The 9,334-nt window shown below is 47.1% G+C and overlaps 1 protein-coding gene and 1 pseudogene across 4 annotated transcripts in view; one reads left to right on the plus strand and one right to left on the minus strand.

Annotated features, from left to right (window-relative positions):
• LOC105523788 (up-regulator of cell proliferation) overlaps window positions 1-9,334 on the plus strand; it is a 49,314-nt gene that overhangs the window by 9,426 nt on the left and 30,554 nt on the right. The window contains exon 2 of one of the 4 annotated variants that reach the window (XM_011958777.1): window positions 7,740-7,861. The exons of the other annotated variants lie outside the window; for them this stretch is intronic. The gene's annotated coding sequence lies outside the window, so the exon portion shown is untranslated. The remainder of the gene's footprint in view (window positions 1-7,739; window positions 7,862-9,334) is intronic. 4 annotated transcript variants of the gene reach the window in all.
• LOC105523800 overlaps window positions 1,074-9,334 on the minus strand; it is a 27,613-nt pseudogene continuing 19,352 nt past the window's right edge.

Here is a 9,334-nt window from a genome sequence, read left to right on the forward strand (position 1 = left end):
CAGGATGGTCTCGATCTCCTGACCTCGTGATCCGCCTGTCTCGGCCTCCCAAAGTGCTGGGATTACAGGCGTGAGCCACCGCGCCTGGCCTAGAGCTCTCTTTTTTTATAGACATCACATACAACACATGTAACTGCACAGACAAACAGAAGCAGATCCAGTAGTTACAAGATTTTCTGTTCACCAATCTCCTAATTGGACTATTGGCCTCGAGTGGGGCCCTTTAAGAGCAGGGCTAGAAAAGCATGCAGTTTCCAGGGCCCAATAAACGGGGATAGCTGGAAGACAAAAACAGATTTTGAGGGGGACCTATCTGCTTTTAATTGCTGGGTTTTTATGAGAAAAACAGAGGTTTCTACCAAAATGGCATGCATGGCACCTTTTCTGTTTTTCTCAAGGAGTCCCAGGCTATCAGAAATTATTTTAGGGCCTCTCATGCGTGCATTAAAAGTAGCAAGACAAAACGGAGAAAAGGAATTCAGTCAACTGGGAAAAAAATCTTTTTCCAGAAAAACAAGACCAAAGAAGAGAAAAACATAAAGGTTTAAAAAATATTCACTTTTTTTGTTGTTTTTGAGACAGAGTCTCGCTCTGTTGCCCAGGCTGGAGTACAATGGTGCGATCTTGGCTCACTGCAACCTCCGCCTCCCATGTTCAAACGATTCACCTGCCTCAGCCTCCTGAGTAGCTAGGACTACAGGCAAGTGCCACCACACCCAGCTAATTTTTCTTGTATTTTTAGAAGAGACAGGGTTTCACCATGTTGGCCAGGCTAGTCTTGAACTCATGACCTCAGGTGATCTGCCCACTTCAGCCTCCCAAAGTGCTGGGATTGCTGGTGTGAGTCACTGCACTCGCCCCAGATATCCACTTTTTAAAAAAAATTTATATCTAGTGCTTTATTAAAGACAAATAGTCTCATAAGAGAAGTAATGTGTTTGCAGGCCAACAGAGAATGCATGTATATGAGAAAGAGATGTGTGAGGTCCCTGATCTGTGCTCTAAGGGAGTGGTCAGTCAGGCAGGGCCTTGGCCAAACAGTAAGGCAGATGAGGGTCCCTATCCTGGGGGACTCACTGCTCCTGGGTGCCCCAGGAGATGTAATCTGGCCATGTGGCCATGTGGTACTCATCCATGAGCTGCTGCACAATCTCCCTGGATGTATGTGTCCATCTCATCAAAGTTGTCCTTGAACATGTCCTCCTTGCGGAATAGCTCCAGGAAGGCCTCCCTCTTCCGCAGCTTGTCATATTGGTGACAGGTTCTCTCGAAGAGTGAGGAGATGCTGGTGTGGTTGGCCATCATGAGCCCACTGACCCAGTGGACCAAGGGCAGGTAAGGAGACTTCCTTGACAGGGCCACCTGGATGCTGGTGGGGCCCCACAGGATAAAGTTGGCCAACTTCCGTTTCCAGATCCTCTGCAGGTTCTTGTGGACCTGGGTGGGGTTCACGTCTCCCTGGATGGTGTTGAGAATGGTGATGTAGGAGTGGTTGGTGTGGCGGTCTCGGCCTGTGGACACCATCACATTCTTGGGCTGCAGCAGCCACGTCATGACATCCAGGACCGTGATCTTCCTCACACTGGCCACTGACTGGTCCATAGTTAGCAGGGTGTAGCCGTTCATGAGAAAGTGGAGCCATGGGGTGGGAATGAGTGAGGCGATGAGGCTGATGAGGTCATTGTTCATGCAGCCGGGGTAGTGCAGGGTGAAGGTGCTGGCTGACATGATGGTGGACACCAGCTGGTTGGTCTGAGAGAAGGATGGGTTCTGGATGTGCAGGGGGTCTGTGGCAGTCTGGTTCAGGGCTGTGTTGTGCAGCACCACCACACAGTCTGCATTCTGCATCAGCCTCTTGAGTGTGAGGAGTGAATTATAAAGCTGGATCACCACGTCGCTCATCTCATCCTGGTTGAGAAACACTGAATATGTCTGCACCAGCTTCTTAGGATACCTGTCATTCAGCCATTCTAAGAGGTAGGAGCTGAGACCAGAGCCTGTCCCCCCAGCAATGGACTGACACAGCACAAAGCCATCTAGATTGTCACTACCATCTGCCTCTCAGTCTGTGATGTTAAAAATGTCCTCATGGAGCTTCTCTCTCTAGGAGAATCTGCTGGCCCAGTTGTTGCCAGCTCCTCCTCCATGCTCTGACAGGTAGATGTTCTCTGGGTTGTAGAGCTTGGGATAGGGGGAGTTGAGGATGGAGTGGATCACCTGGGGCTCCAGGTCCAGCAGCACGGCCCAGGGGATATAGTGCTCATCTTTTGCCTGTTAGAAAAAGATGTCCTTGTTGTCAGTGCCCTTGATGGCGAACTCCTCCACAGTACCCTCAGGGCTGACACCATGCTCAGTGCACAGCTGTTTCCAGAACTCAAACCCAATCTGATTGCCGCACTGGCTCAACTGTAGGGTGATGATTTCCCTCGGCGTCACTCCTCAGGTGCCGGCGTTGCAGCCGCTCCCACCCGCAATGCCGCCTCATGCCAGCCCCCCAGATATCCACTTTTAGTTAAGCCGAACTCTCTTTAAGAAAATCCTATTTTGGGGTCTGGGTGCGGTGGCTCATGCTTGTAATCCTAGCACTTCGGGAGGCCTAAGTGGGCAGATCACTTGAGGTCAGGAGTTCAGGACCAGCCTGGCCAACATGGTGAAACCCCATCTCTACTAAAAATACAGAAATTAGCTGGAAATCACTTGAACCCGGGAGGTGGAGGTTGCAGTAAGCCAAGATTGTGCCACTGCACTGTAGCCTGGGCAACAGAGCAAGACTCCATCTCAAAAAAGAAGAAAAGAAAATCCTTTTTTTTTTTTCTTTTTTGCGCTCTATTGCCCAGGCTGGAGTGCAGTGGTGTGATCTCCACTCACCGAAACCTCTACTTTTTGGGGTTCAAGTGATTCTCCTGAGTCAGCGTCCTGAGTAGCTGGGATTACAAGCACCCACCACCATGCCCAACTATTTTTTGTATTTTTAGTAGAAACAGGGTTTCGCTATGTTGCCCAGGATGGTCTAGAACTCCTGACCTCAAATGATCCACTTGCCTCAGCCTCCCAAAGTACTGGGATTACAGGCGTGAGCCACCGCACCCAGCTCTGTTTTTGTTTTGTTTTGTTGTTTGACATGGTCTTGCTCTGTCACCCAGGCTGGAGTACAGGGCACAGTCATGGTTCACTGCAGCCTCAACCTCCTGGATTCAACCAATCTTCCCTCCTCAGCTTCCTGGGTAGCTGGGACTACATGCCACCATGCCCAGTCAATTTTTTATTTTTTGTAGAGACAGGGTCTCACTATGTTGCTGGAATATAGGCATGAGCCACCACACCTGGTCAAGAAAATTCTTTTAAATCCTTTATTACCCAACAACATTAGCCATGCCAAGCAGCCAATATTTCTGGCTTTTGAACATTACCAAAGATAACCTCCCAGGTGTTCAGAGAAAGGAAAATTTAAGGTGGTTCATGAAGGGGAAGAGAATCAACAAATGATAAAGGACACAAAGATACCAAACCAGAAAGGACTCATTCCCTAAGCCAGGACTGAACCCGGGCCGCCACTGTAAAATGGCAGAAGCTAAAACAAAGCACTGCCATGTGGTTACAGGTCACACTTCCAAGGACATAAAACCAGATGGAGGCCTGCAGCGAAGTTTGCCACTGGCCAGTTTGCTGGGCTTGCTTCAACAACGGGCCTATGGAGTCCTAGACCCACATCCCATCCCAAGGTACCCCTCTTTCTGACAGAACTATACGGAGAGACATGCAGAGCACACCAGATTGGCTACAGCTTAAGGCCAACCTCACAAATCCTTTTTTATTAATTAAAACTTTACAGATAATATAAACAGTGATCCTTATTCCCTTTCTAGTTTGTATAGGGAGAGAGAGGTCAAAATCCTGACTGGTTTAAAAAAAAAAAAACAAAAAAACTCCTACCCTTTTGCTGACATGTCAGGCTTCTGGGTTCCCTCCCTACTGAGCTCAATCCCAAGCCAACCAGTTAAGGTTTAGGAAATTAACTTCTCCCAGGTTGGAGGATACATCCCAGGAGAGCATCCTGCAGCATGGGGACACAATCACCCATCTGTAAAGAGAGGACAGAGGAGGAGAAAGGAATAAGAAGGCATTTATTTAAAGGAGCCCCAGGACTCAAGATGCATTTGAAAGATGTATTGCTACTCATCTAGAAAGAGGGGAGCAAGGCATCCCTGGTTCCCTTCTCTTCCTAGCAAATACCCAGGGTATATGAGGGAGAGAAAGCGAGGCATCCCTCTTTCTTTTGTCCTTATATCCCTGAGTCCTGGCAACCATGACAAGATGCCTCCCATGGGTGTCAAAGGGGCTTTCACCCATGTTTTTCACCCATGTTTCACCAAGTGGGAGTGGGGTAGAGAGTGGGATTATCTTATCTTACCCCATATGCCCTATCTCCTTTGCTGTCAATAGTCTTTGCATTCCCTATACCTCATTGATGCCTTGAATACTAGCATAACCTTTATCCATGAAACGAGGCTTGGTTTAATCGGCAGAAATTAGTCTGCACTGTGCCTTTTAACTTCTGTTGTCATCTGCCTCTGGATCCCTCAGATCCAGTTTTCTTTCCTAGGGCTTCGACCCAAAGCTTGGAATTGAGTTTGGGTCAAAATAACTTCCTCAGGATGTTGCACAGACTCCTTATCATAAGCTGAATGCTAAGGTCAAGCTGTGGAATTGAGTCCTTCTCCAACAAGGAAAAGAAAAGGGTGTCTTGTGAGTTGGGATCCTAGCCGAGTAAAACGTCTTCTTTTTTTTTTTGAGAGAGAGTCTTGCTCTGGGCTGGAGTGCAGTGGCCAGATCTCAGCTCACTGCAAGCTCCGCCTCCCAGGTTTTACGCCATTCTCCTGCCTCAGCCTCCGGAGTAGCTGGGACTACAGGCGCCCGCCACCTCGCCTGGCTAGTTTTTTGTATTTTTAGTAGAGATGGGGTTTCACCGTGTTAGCCAGGATGGTCTCGATCTCCTGACCTCGTGATCCACCCGTCTTGGCCTCCCAAAGTGCTGGGATTACAGGCTTGAGCCACCGCGCCCGGCGTAAAACGTCTTCTAAAAGGAAAAAAGCCTCTAGCATAGAGAAGCCCCATCTACTTGCAGGGCTGTGTTATTAGGTTGGTACAAAAGCAATCACAGTCCTCGCCATTCTAAGTAATAGCAAAAACTGCAACTACTTTTGCACCAGCGTACTCCTGGCCTGGTGGAGAAAAGGAAAAGAAAAACAGCTTAAATGCAGGGCTGTGTTAACTACTGACAGGATGGAGAAAAGAAAAAGATGCCCGGGGAACAAACCTCTTGTTCTTATGCAAATGAGTTTCTCCAACAGGGAAACTTTTTTTTTGAGATGGAGTTTTGCTCTTGTTGCCCAGGCTGGAGTGCAGTGGCACAATCTCAGCTCACTCCAACCTCTGCCTCCCAGGTTCAAGTGATTCTCCTGCCTCAGCCTTCTGAGTAGCTGAGATTACAGGTGGATGCCACCATGCCCGGCTAATTTTTGTATTTTTAGTAGAGACGGGGTTTCACCATGTTGGCCAGGCTAGTCTCAAACTCCTGACCTCAGGTGATCTGCCTGCCTCGGCCTCCCAAAGTACTGCAATTAAAAGTTTCTCGGCCAGGCGCAATGGCTTTTAATTGCTGTTTCTACCCTGGGGTTTGGACTGAGCTGGACCCCTCAGCCAGAGGAGGGGAAGACTCCATGGTATGTGGCATGGAACACTGGACAGACAGCTGCATGGGACCCTTGGGCCATGAGCTCCAGTCCCAGCTGGGAGGGGCAGGGAGCCACCACTTACCCGTCCGTCTCACGCATGCATCTGCAGCCATTGGGGTTGTAAAAGATAAGTGCCATTATAGTCCTGCAAAAAGAAGAAAAGTGCCATAGAAAAGGCTGAGTTGGACCAAGGCTGACATGCCCGATCCCTGAGAGCGATGAAGTGAGGGGGTGCAGTTTCCTTTATCCTCAGAAGAAGCCTGAGGACAAGAAGGCTCAGAAAGGAAAGGGAAACGGATTTTTTGGTGTGCATTTTACTCACCCCTCCTCATGTCCCTGTGTGGGCCACCAAAATGATGCAGGATTTTTTGCTCCTTAGCTCTGCTAAAATCTGGGTTCTTGTATCACAACTAGGAAAAATTAGGCACACAGACACCTTGAAAGGTGAGGAGAGCACAATGTATCAAAAGAAAGCTCTCAGCAAAAAAGAGAGGGTCCTGCCAATAGGCTCCTACCTCACAGATTGAATACCAGGAGCTGAAGAGGCCAGGCTCATCTCCCCACATAAGGCGTGAATTCCTGGTGGCTCTATCCCCATTCTTCCAGTGTGCTTGCGGGCCGTTAGCCACTCCACATTGATTTCCCTTACTGCACATGTGTTAAGGGACAGAATTTTTCACCGTGGGCATGTTTAGGCAAGTACCCTGTGCACCATGACCTGTGTGGCATATGGCTGTCTCCTGTCTCTATCAGTAGTATCAGTAAAGAGACAGAAAACCTACAAAGAAACCGAAAAATAATTCTGGAGCTGAAGAGTATAATAACAAATAAAAAATGCACTGGAGGGATTCAAAGCAAATTTGAAGAGAGAAAAGAATCTGTGAACTTTAAGATAGGACAATGGAAATTACCAAATCTGAGGAACAAAACCATCTGGGGATGCAGCCCAGTAGGTCTCAGCCTTATTTTACTCAGACTGTATTCAAGATGGAGTTGCTGTGGTTCAAATGCCTCTAACACAGGTGAGATGAACTCAGAGAGGAGACTTGAACTCCTGACCTCAGGTGATCTGCTCTCCTCAGCCTCCCAAAGTGTTGGGATTATAGGCATGAGCCACCGCCCCTGGTCCTATTTATTTATTTATTTGAGATGAAGTCTCATTGTGTGGCGCAGGCTGGAATCAGTGGCGTGATCTCAGCTCTCTGCAACCTCCACCTCCTGGATTCACACAATTCTCCTGCTCAGCTTCCCAAGTAGCTGGGATTACAGGCATGTGCCACCACACCCAGCTAATTTTTGTATTTTTAGTAGAGATGAGGTTTTACCATGTTGGCCATACTGGTCTTGAACTCCTGACCTCAAGTGATCTACCTGCCTTGGCTTCCCAAAGTGCTGGGATTACAGGTGTGAGCTACTGCACCTGGCTTGTCCAGTTTATTTATAGTGCTGTTCAGGCTATCTGTTTCCTTATGGTTCTTCTGTCTGATTGTACTGTTGTTGAAAGTGGGGTATTGAAGTTTCCAACTATTATTGTAGAAATCTGTATTTTTGGGCCGGGCGCAGTGGCTCAAGCCTGTAATCCCAGCACTTTGGGAGGCCGAGACGGGCGGATCACGAGGTCAGGAGATCGAGACCATCCTGGCTAACACGGTGAAACCCCGTCTCTACTAAAATACAAAAAACTAGCCGGGCGAGGTGGCAGACGCCTGTAGTCCCAGCTACTCGGGAGGCTGAGGCAGGAGAATGGCGTGAACCCGGGAGGCGGAGCTTGCAGTGAGCTGAGATCCGGCCACCGCACTCCAGCCTGGGCACAGAGCGAGACTCCGTCTAAAAAAAAAAAAAAAAAAAGAAATCTGTATTTTTTCTCTTTAATTCTGTCAATGTTAGCTTCATATATTTTGAGGATCTTTTGTTTGGTGCATACATGTTTATCATTGTTATGTCTTCTTAGTGAATTGACTCATCAATATGTAATGTCCTTTTTTATTTATTTATTTTTATGAGAAAGAGTCTTGCTGTGTCACCCAGGCTGGAGTGCAGTGGTGAAATATTGGCTCACTGTGGCTTCAGCCTCCCAGGCTCAAGAGATCCTCCCACCTCAGCCTCCTGAGTAGCTGGGACTACAGGTATGTACTACCACACCTCGCTAATTGTGTTTATTTTTTGTAAAGACAAGGTCTTACTATGTTGCCCAGGCTGATCTCAAACTCCTGGGCTCAAGTAATCCTCCCGTCTCAGCCTCTAAAAGTGCTGGGATTAAAGGTGTGAGCCACCATGTCAGGACTTTTCGAAAAAATATTTTAGTGTAAATTTTTAATAAAAAGATGGGACCAGGCATGGTGGCTCACATCTGTAATACCAGCACTGTGGGAGGCTGAGGCAGGTTATTGCTTCAGTCCAGAAGTTTGAGACCAACCTGGACAACATGGGGAAACCCTGTCTCTACCAAAAAAAAAAAAAAAAAGCCAGACATGGTGGCACATGCCTGTAGTCCCAGCTACTTGGGAGTTTGAGATGGGAGAATCACTTTGAGCTGGGAAGTTGAGGCTGCAGTGGGCCATGATTGCATCACTGCACTCCAGCCTGGGCAACAGAGTGAGACTGTGTCTCATAAATAAATAAACAAACAAACAAATAAATAGACTAGTTCTCACTATGTTGCCCAGGCTGGTCTTGAACTCCTGGCCTCAAGTGATCTTTCCTCCTTGGCCTCCCAAAGTGCTGGGATTATAGGTGTGAGCCACAATGCCCAGCCTACAATTTCCTTATATGTCTCTTGTAACAGGGTGTCTTTTATTTTTTTGAGATGGAGTTTGGCTCTTGTTGCCCAGGCTGCAGTGCAATGGCGTGATCTTGGCTTACCACGACCTCTGCCTCCCGGGTTCAAGCGATTCTGCTGCCTCAGCCTCCTGAGTAACTGGGACTACAGGCGCACGCCACCACACCCAGCTAATTTTTGTATTTTTAGTAGAGATGGGGTTTTACCATGTTGGCCAGGCTGTCTCAAACTTCTGACCTCAAGTGATCCACCTGCCTTGGCTTCCCAAAGTGCTGGGATTACAGGCATGAGCCACCGTACCTGGCCTAAAATACTGGTTTTTAACCTATGAAATTGGCAATGATTTTGAAAAATTGTAAAAGTTATACAGTGTTTTGGAAAACTAGGACTATCAGTGTTGGTGATTTTGCTGGGAAGGCAATCTGTATATATGTGTGTATATGTTGTGTATGTGTATATTTGTGTATCTGCATATATGTGTGCAGGTATATGTATACATATGTGTGTATGTATATAATGTATTTAAGTATATGTATATTAGTGTGTATGTGTATGTGTGTAGGTATACACATACACATACACAGAGTATATATGTATCAGAAGAGCCTTAAAATACTGATATCCTATTGATCTAGAAACTCAACTCTTCAAAATTTGGCATAAGGAAATAATCATTGGTGTTTATGGGATGTTTTGGCTATAAGGATATTTATTACTCACATTCCTTATAATAATGAAATACTGGTAGCAATATTTATGTCCAACAATAGGGGTTGGTTAAACATGATGGTCAGTGGGACACTAAAATTCATGTTAAGTA

Source organism: Colobus angolensis, unplaced genomic scaffold, assembly GCF_000951035.1.
Source record: "Colobus angolensis palliatus isolate OR3802 unplaced genomic scaffold, Cang.pa_1.0 Scaffold475, whole genome shotgun sequence".
Taxonomy (NCBI): domain Eukaryota; kingdom Metazoa; phylum Chordata; class Mammalia; order Primates; family Cercopithecidae; genus Colobus; species Colobus angolensis.